The sequence below is a fragment of the Elephantulus edwardii genome, unplaced genomic scaffold (genome assembly GCF_000299155.1).
Source record: "Elephantulus edwardii isolate Elephantulus edwardi_28Jun2011 unplaced genomic scaffold, EleEdw1.0 scaffold00098, whole genome shotgun sequence".
NCBI lineage: Eukaryota > Metazoa > Chordata > Mammalia > Macroscelidea > Macroscelididae > Elephantulus > Elephantulus edwardii.
In genome coordinates this window covers 10,652,707-10,662,433 of record NW_006399848.1, presented here as the reverse complement: position 1 = coordinate 10,662,433, position 9,727 = coordinate 10,652,707, and the positions used below count along the sequence as shown (strand labels likewise).

The 9,727-nt window shown below is 37.5% G+C and overlaps 1 pseudogene; it reads left to right on the top strand.

The window, feature by feature from the left end:
• The first annotated feature begins 4,030 nt into the window (after positions 1 to 4,030).
• LOC102871636 lies at positions 4,031 to 5,288 on the top strand (annotated as a pseudogene).
• Positions 5,289 to 9,727: the final 4,439 nt, after the last annotated feature.

Sequence of the window (9,727 nt, the reverse complement as noted above, 5' to 3'; positions counted from 1 at the left end):
ACCTAATCATTATTATTTATATGATTAAATTCCATGAAAGCATAGGTTTATAAAAGAAAATAACTTTATATGTGCAATTATACAATGTAATGGAGCCATATTATATCATTTCATTAACCCCTAGTGCCACTTTGATTCATATTAAGCATATAAGATAGAATACAACTGCTTCATAGAGTTTCCAAGGATGCAATCTTTACAGAAACAGACGATCAAATTTTTATCCTTTGAAGTGACTGACACTTTGGACTATGAGCTTCTCAGTTAAAGTTGATTAATTTACCCTCTCCAGATTGTACATTTCTGGCTGTATTTGCCAGTGTCTTTATACCATAGACTAGGCCGTCTAAGCTTGATCTCAATTTGCCTCCGGTAAACTTCACAGGTTTTGGCTTTACTCCCAGGTCTCTAATCCACCTTGTGCTGATTTTTGTGTACAGAGTGATAATGTGTGTGGTTCCTTATCCAGCTTTCTGCAAATAGCAGTCCAGTTTTGCCAGCACCATTTGTTGAGGAGGTTTTCATTTCCTCATTTGATAGATTTTATATCCTTTTTGAATATAAGTTGACCATAGATAGCTGGGCCCATTTCTGGGTTCTCAGTTCAGTTCTCTTGATCTATGTGCCTGTCATTGTTACCAGTACCATAATGTTTTGGTTACTACTGCTGTGTAGTAGGTTTTGAGGTTAGGGGAGTGCGATGCCTCCCTCTTCATTTTTGCTTTTCAGAAGTGCTCTGCTGATTCAGGATCTCTTTCCTCTTCAAATAAACCTGACAATTTCCCTTTCAATCCCTTGAAAATGGAATTTGGTAACTGTATTGGGATTGTGTTGAATATGTAGATTGCTTTGGTAGAGGACAAAATTGATGAATGGGACCTTCTAAAGATTAAATTCCTGTGTACATAAAAATTTTTTCAACCAAGTGAAAAGAAAACTTAGTGACTGGGGAAAAAATATTTGGCAATATCATTTCAGACAAGAGTCTCGTATCAAAAATTTACAGAATCCTATATTGGCCAACAGATAGTCATATGAAGAAATGCTCTAAATCAAAGAAATAAAACAAAAATGCAGAAGAAATAGACTGATGGGTAGTTGCAAGAACTGGTACTGAAAAGTTACAAATGATGGTGATAGAGAGTTAAAATCACAAATAAGGTGGTATAAATTTTTTTCAAATTATCACAAGATAGAGAGGCAACATAAAAATTCAATCTAGAATATCAAGACTTATATTGCAAAAATTTTCACCAAGATATAGGTGCAAAAAATCAAGATAGAAGATATAGAAAAAAGAATAAACAAGAAAGAAGACAAGAACCTCAGAAGAATTTACAATAAGTAAAAAGAGAAGGTAAAAATAAAATAAATATTAGAATCATGTGCAATGATATAAAATGAAACAAAATACACACAATTGGAATTCCAGAATGTGAAGTGGGGGGAAAACACTAAGAAAATTGTGGAAAATAGAAGGAAATTAGTAGGCATCAAAAACAGAAAAAAAAAAAAAGAGGAATTATTTATAAAGACAAAGCATAGTCAAATTCTCCCAAATCAAAGAAACTAATAGTATACTAAAAGTAGCATGAGAAAAACAAGAGTCACAAAGGAGAACCAATTAGATTAATTTCTCACTTCTCAACAGAAAAAAAGAAAGCAAGAATCCAGTGGGATTGTATATACAGAAGGATAAAAATATCAATAGCCAACCACAGACAGCTTTTTATCCAGAAAAGCTATCCATTAAATATGAGGGAGAAAATCAGGTCATTTACACAAAAGCAAGAAGTTAAAGAATTAATGGAAATAAGACCAACCCTACAAGAAATACAAAAAATGAGATGGATGATATTTGTGGAAAGAATCATTGGAGAAGCTCAAGGTCAGCTATGAAAACTAAGACAGGTGCTGATTGTGAAAAAGGCCATTAACTACTCATATGCAAACTTAAACTAAAGCTAAAAAAAATATACCATGGACTGCTAGGAGAACAAACAGGTTTGTCCTGGAGAAGGTGAAGCCGGGGTGCTCCTTGGAGTCAAGGATTCTGAAGCTTTGTCTGACATACTTTGGGCATGATGCAAGGAGGGACTGGTCCTTGGAGAGGGATATCATGTTTGGGAGAGTGGAGGGGCGGCGCAGGAGGGGAAGACCTTCAATGAGATGGATCAAGTCTGTGACTGGAGTGCTGGGAATGAGTGTGTTTGAGACAGTGAGGTTGGCACAGGATAGAAAGGTGTTTAGGGCTCTTGAACATAGGGTCACTATGAGTAGTACATAGGGTCACTATGAGTAGCAATCAACAAAGAAAATGAAATCAAATCAACAAAACCAACGTTTGACTTCAAGTCTGACCAGCCTGAATTAAAAAACAGTATCAAGAACAAGTTAGAGGCCTTGAACACTAGTGAATGAAGAGCAGATGAGTTGTGGGAGGATAGCAAGAATATCAGCCATGAAGAATGCAAAATTTCCTTGCAAACACAGAGGAGGAAGCAAAGATGAATATGGTTGTCCAAAGAAACTCTGAATATTACACTCGAGTGCCAAAAAGCGTATAGGGAAGAAATCATCAAGGTAAGGAGCTGAACGAAAGATTTCAAAGGGCAGTACAGGAAGAAAAAGCAAAGCATTTAATTGAAATGTACAAAAATCTGAAGTCAAAAAATCAAAAGAGATGGCTCACTTAACACGTCTTAAACTGAAAAAACTGAAAAACAAATTCAAGCCTAAAATTGCAATACTTAAGGATGCTGTGGCCTGGTACATCACACAATGAAATACTACATAGCATAAAAAAAACAACAAACTCATAAAACGTTACACAACTTGGGGGGCCTGGAGGACATTATGGGGAGTGAAATATCTCAATCACAAAAGGATAAACACCACATAAGACTGTTGTTGTTGTTGTTGTTAAGTGCCATCAATTCGTAGGCAACTCATAGCGACCCTATGAATGAAAGTCCTAGACACCTGTATAACTTTCATCCTGTCTTCAGGTTCATAGAGTGTCTTGAGCCAAGCTATTTCAGAATTGGATGCCACTCCTGCTTCCAAGCTTGTTTTAATTGGGGAGCTCCACCAAACACTATCCACCATGGGTAACCATTATCACATTTGACACGTCAGGGTCACAGTGTTCAGCTTCACAGCAACCATGAGTTACCTCTGTATGGCAAGTGGACAGACCGGGGCTCAGTGAGGGCAGCAGTTGGGCTCAAATATTGTCAGTGATTGTGAGGAAGGCACAGGGCAGGACAGGGTTCCGATCTGTTGTTCATAGCGTCATTATGGATCATACTTGACTCGATAGCATCTAACAACAACAACAACAGAAACTGAAACTCAATGAATGAATGGAAATCAAAAATCTGTAAATTTCCATTAAAATTAATAATAATTTTACAAAAGGATGGGGAAGACCATTGTAGACCACACTGCGATGGCCACAGAGTATCAAGGGGGCCAGCGGAGGGGGCTGTGGTCCAGTGCACTAGGTAAACGGAGTTTGGGGGGGGCACACAGAAAATATGCGTGCATGCAGAGAGGAAGGCTTCTCGGTGGCAGAAATTTAGCTTCCAAAGAGGACAGGGGTGGCCACTGGACAGGGAGTCCAGTACAAAAAGCACTGGAGTTCAAAAGATTTTTATTTTGGAATCTTGAGGTTTAGTACCTAGGGGGTCAGTAAGGAATAGGTTCCTTTGCTTAAAAACATAGACTTCTTAGCTACATTTATGACTACACAAATGATGCAATATACATGTCTTACAGAAAAAAGACGTTCAAACAGTACTGAAGTGTGTAATTAAAAACAGACAATCCCTCTTTCCCAAGTAAGTGTACACTTTATTAATATTCTACACATAAGCATACTAGCGCACGATTTATTTTACAAGAATTGAATCTGCGGGTGGCAAGTGAACCAGAGGATGTGAACCCCGATGCTGGTAGTAGGTGGTCCCCACACTGTTTCACCCTCCTGGGCCTCAAGACCCTGGTTCTCGTCACCGGGGCATCCTAAATGTCACCCACAGTCACAGGTGAAGAAATTCTAAAATCTCCTCAAAATGTAGGGGTCAGCATCAGAGATGACAACTTGATTCTGAAGCAGAACTCGAGTTTTTCAGTAAGATTATTTTTCAACAGATTGCCAAATGTCTGAATTGGAGAATGGGTTAAAGTGGCCTGATTGTCAGTATATTACTGATACCAAATGCAACTTTTCTGCAGTCTACCTAGATATTTTTGAAGACGTTAAGTTACGTGTTAGAACAAAAAAAGGAAACAAAACTTCTCTCCCTGCTCAAATTGGTCTTCCAAGTGTACATTTAGAAGCGGAAGACAAGGCAATAATAATCACCATCTCTCGTCCTGGTACAGAAGGTAGCCTCATGTGGAATCAGGAAAGAACAAGCTTTACATACAGCTTAGCTATCTGGAAAAACTCTTCCAGTTTAGACGAAAGAACTGAACATGTTTACCCCAGAGGAAAAAAAATTACAAACTCTTACCAGAGACTACATATTGTTTAAAAGTTAGGGCAAGTCTGCGTTTGCAGGAAAAAAGTTGGTATCTATAGTTCAGTGTATTGTATAAATACCACAGTGGAAAATAAACTACCTTCACTGGGAAATATTGAAGTTGAAGTAAAAAAATCAGATTTATGTTCTTAAATGGAATTACATACATGAAAATTTCACCTTTCAAGGCCAGTGGTTCCTTGGTTATTTAAAAAAAAATACTCTTGGGACTCATCCGGATAAATGAGAACAAATATATTGCTGTGAAAAATGTCACAACTACCCTGTGTGTCTTTCCATATTTTTTCCCCCAAAACGGAATATACTTTCTGCATGGACAAGCATCTAATGGAAATAACACATCTCTTTGATTTGAAGAGAAAAAAACTTTGACACCAAAATGCAAAATACTGTACTTCTCCATCCATTAGTATGAAAGCCATTAATAATTCACTGTATGTTTGTACTGGTGCTCTGAAAGAGACTGGGAGCAAGTCTGTAAACCATTATTATCCAGTAACTTATGAAATTACATTCTGGAAAAACACGTCAAATGCCAAGGTTAAAATCCTACAGAAGAAAACCGATGTTCTTATTCCTAATTTGGAACCATTGACTATATATTGCATCAAAGCTAGAACACTTAACAAGGATGAACAATCGAATGAAAGCAGTCATTTTAGTGATACTGTGTGCGAGAAAACCAAACCAGTATTTTTTGGAGCAGTCACGGAAGAATCTGCTCCTTTCTACATCTGAAGAAAAAATTGAAAGATGTGTCATAGTTGAACATAGGAATACTCTTAATACAGTAGAAGAAACTCATCAAACTGATAATGATGAAAAAAAATTACAACTCCCAAACCAGTCAGAATTCGGGAAACTATTCTATTGAAGATGAGAAGAGTGGCAGTAAAACAAGTGAAGAATTTCTACAGCAGGAAATCCAAAACATCAAATCTTCAGTCTTCTTTATACGTCATCCAACTTGCCCATTTATAGAAAAATATCATTTCTTGAGTCAAGAACTCTTTAAATTTCAAAGTGGCATTCCTGCTCTCTAAGACATATTATTTGTACCTTACTTACAAACACCCCTCCCCCGTGTACACTTGAAATGATACTTAGATTATTTATAAAAGTTAACATGGGGTTCAAAAGCAGGCAGGGAGGGTTTCAAGGATGAGTCTGGTCTTCATACCTTTTCAATCTATATGCAGAACAGATCATTCTGGAAGGTGGGCTTTGTGACTAGGAATGTGACATCAGGATTGAAGAAAGATTCATCAAAAACCTACCTTATGCAGATGGAAAACCTTGCTTGCTGAAACTGGGGAGAACCTGAAGCGCTTGCTGCACAAGGTCAAGGACAGTTTTCAATAAAGATTGAAGCACAACATCAAGAAGACAAAGATTCTCACCACTGGGCCAATTGGCAGCATCATGATAGATGGAAAAGAGATTGAGGTTGTTTGCAGTTACAGCTTGCTTGGCTCCACAATCAACACTCTTGGCACCAGCAGTCAGGAAATCAAAAGACATATTGCATTGGGAAAATCTGCTGTCAGGAAGTTTAAGAGAGTACTAAGAAGCAACAATGTCATTCTAGAGACTAAGGTACACCTGATCCCAGCCACCATGGTCTTCACAATTACTTGTTATGCATCAGAGAACCGGACAATGACTAAGGATAATAGAGAAGAATTGATGCCTTTGAGTTGTGGTGCTGGAGAAGAGTTTTGAACATACCATGGGCAGTGAAGGAAACAAATATGTCTGTCTTGGAGAGCGTGAAGCCACGTTTCTCTTTGGAGTCTATGATTTTGAAGCTCTGTCTCATATACTTTGGGCATGTGGCCAGGAGGAACCAATCCTTAGAGAAAGACATCGTGTTTGGAAGGGAGGAGGGACAGCACAGGAGAGGAAGAACCTAGATGAAATGGATTGTTAAAGTAAGTAGGGCAATGCTGGTAGGTGTCTCAAGAGTCAGAGAAACTGCCTCAGGACAGGGCAGGCTTCAGACCTATTGTACATTGGGTCTCTATGAGTCACACACAACTTGACGGCATTGACAAACAAGAACATTTTAAATGTTGTCTAAACAGCAATTTACATATATTTTAGTATTTAAGGGATTTCTCTGTCTATTCAATTATTTTTATTTTTTTACAGAGTATTTCAGTCCCAGTTTGGTTTACCCCGTGGATGTGGACCTGTTGATATGGAAGAAATGAAAGTACCTGTAATATTGCATCTTGATACAACACGTCTGAAAGCTGTATAATGAATAAAAACGACAGAAGAATTGATGCCTGAGTTGTGGTTTTGGAGAGGAGTTTGAATATTCTATAGATTGCTAAATTAGCAAACAGGTATGTCTTGGAAAAGTCTAGTTCAGAGGGCTTCTTTGTGCAAAATGGTAAAACAGTTCATATACACTTTGGGCATATTGTTAAGAGATATTCTTCCTTGGAGAGAGATATCAAGCTTGAAAAGGTGGAAGGTCTACGGAAAAGAGAAAGACCCTCAACGAGATGGACTGAGGTAGTGACCACCGCAATGGTGGCATTTTATCAGAGATGATGAGGGTGGCCCAGGATAGGACAGGATTCAGTTTTGTTGTGTATATGATCTCTATGAGCTGCACTCAACTCAATGACACCTAACAGCATAATATTCTCCATCAACACTACAATTCAAACGCGTTAATTTTCTTGCCTTGCCTCTCCTTATCATTCATAGTAAGCAACTAAAACCATGCCTGAATCAGGTATGCCTTAATCATAAAAGTGACATCCCTGTGTTTAAAAAAAACCTTACAGAGGTCTTTCGAAGCAGATTTGCCTGAAGCCATGTGCCATTTGACTTTTTAATACTGTTTCTGCATACACTGTGCTGAAACAAGTAAAATGAAATCTTTCTCAACTTTCATTTTTTAATAATTGATTCATCGTGATGTTGTTTATTTGTTGTTTATTAGTAAAGTGGAAAGAATTACCATGTCTTTCCATTCAGGAATAACTAACACTAAAGGTTGTAGTCATTGATATTCATCAGCTAACTGCTTCAAGTCCTCCTAATTTTCAGCAAGCATTGTCAAGTCATCTGAACATTGAAGATTGCTACTGAGTTTTCATACTAATTCTTTTCCATATAATCTGAGTTCTCTGGCTATATATTCAGCATGCAGATTGTATAAGGAAGGTGAATGGTTCTAATTCAGAACCAGAAAGCATTTTCTTGTTCTATTTCAATGAGTGACTCTTCATTTATGTACAAGTTCTACATGGACAAATTCAATGTTCTGGAATTCTCATTATTTGTACTGTTATTGAAAAAAATGTGTTCTATACAGTTGAATGCATTGTCATGTGAATAAAACAGAGATGTTCCTTTTTTTAGGGAGCTCTTCAAATTATTGAAGAGCAGTGATTTTAGTTTGGGGAATAAGGCATGTCTGATTCAGGCCATGGTCTTTCCAATTCCTTGCTATTCATCTGAGATCTGGACAATGGAAAAAGATGACAGAAAAAGAATTGATGTCTTTGAGTGGTGGTGTTCAAGAGGAGCACTGAACATTCCACGGTAGGCCAAGAGAACAAACAGACATATCTCCGAGATGGCACAAACGGAGTGCTCTTTGGAGGCAAAAATGTTGAGGCTTCACCTCACGTATTTTGGTCATGTTTGTAGGAGGGGGTATTCTTTGGAGAGAGAAATGATCCTGGAAAGGGTGGAGGGTTGGTAAAGGAGAGGGAGAGCCTCAACCTGGTCGGTTGGCACAGTGACTACCACAATAGGCTTTTGTGTGTCAGGACATATGAGGATGGTGCAGGATGGAACAGCTGTCGTATCTTTTGTTCATAGGGTTGCTATGGGTCTTGCTAGATTAGACGTACCAACAACAACAACATTCCTTTTTTTCTAGTACTCTCTGATTTTAGATAAGATCTATCTGGCATCAGTAATTATGGATAACCATTACCCATATCCATTTCTCAATCCAGCTTAAAAATTAGAAGTCCTAGGTAAAGTGGAGAAATCGCTAGAAACACAAGCATATTCTGAATTGTTTCTAAAAAAAGAAGAGCTTCAAGAGTCATTTAAGAAGGGAAGATATTGCTTCAATAATAATAAAAAAACCCCATCAGATCAAAGACAACTTTTAGACAAAGACTTCTGGACCACAGGGATTCTCTGGGCAATTTAAAGAAGAATTAACTTAAAACTTGATAAAATTTATCATGAAATATTAGAGAAGGTAGCAAGCATCTCCTAAGAAATTGATGTCAAAGTTAGATGGCAAAACCATAGCAGAAAAAAAAAGGAAATAGTATGATAAAAGCAAAATCTTGAGAAAAACAAAAATAAATTGAATTTAACAGATTACTAAAAAATTATATGTATAATACTATATATATATATTGCACGTCTGGGTAGAATTTATCTGCAGAAGATCAAAACTATAGCCCTCAGTATGGATTGTATCTCAGTACCAAGGAAATAAAGACCCTCACCAGTAGCCTACTATATAACATCATGATTGGTGGAGAAAAGATCGAAACAGTCAATGATTTCATCCTACTTGGATGCACAATTAACATCCTTGATATCAAAAGTCAAGAAATCAAAAGCCGTGTTAAATCTCTTCTCAAGGATATCTCCAACATGCCAAAGAGTAATGATGTTAGTTTTAAAGACAAAATTGTACCTACTGCAAGTCATATTTTGTGGTTTTTATTTCTTTAGTTACTTGCAATGCACCTGAAAGTTTTAAAATTTCTAAGGATAAGAGAAAAACAAGTAACATCTTTGAGTTGTGTTGTTGGAGTAGAGTACCATCTATCCTATGGGCTTTCAAAAATGTAAACAAATATGTCTTAGATAAAGGGCAACTTTGTCTCCTTGGAGACAAAATCGTGAATATTTGAAATATTTTGAGCATGTTTTGAGAAGAGGTCAGTCTTTGAAAAAAGAGATTATTCTTGACAAGGTGAAGGGTAAGCCAAAGAGAAGAAGACCATTGTTTTTGTTGCTATGTTCTATTGAGTCACCCACAACTCATAACAACCCTATGTACAGCAGCTCTGATGTCCTGAGCCAATCTCACACATTCTGACACACCAACCCCCATTGACCCAGTTACTGTATCAGGCCATCTCATCTGGGGTCTTCTGCTCCTACATTGTCCCTCCATC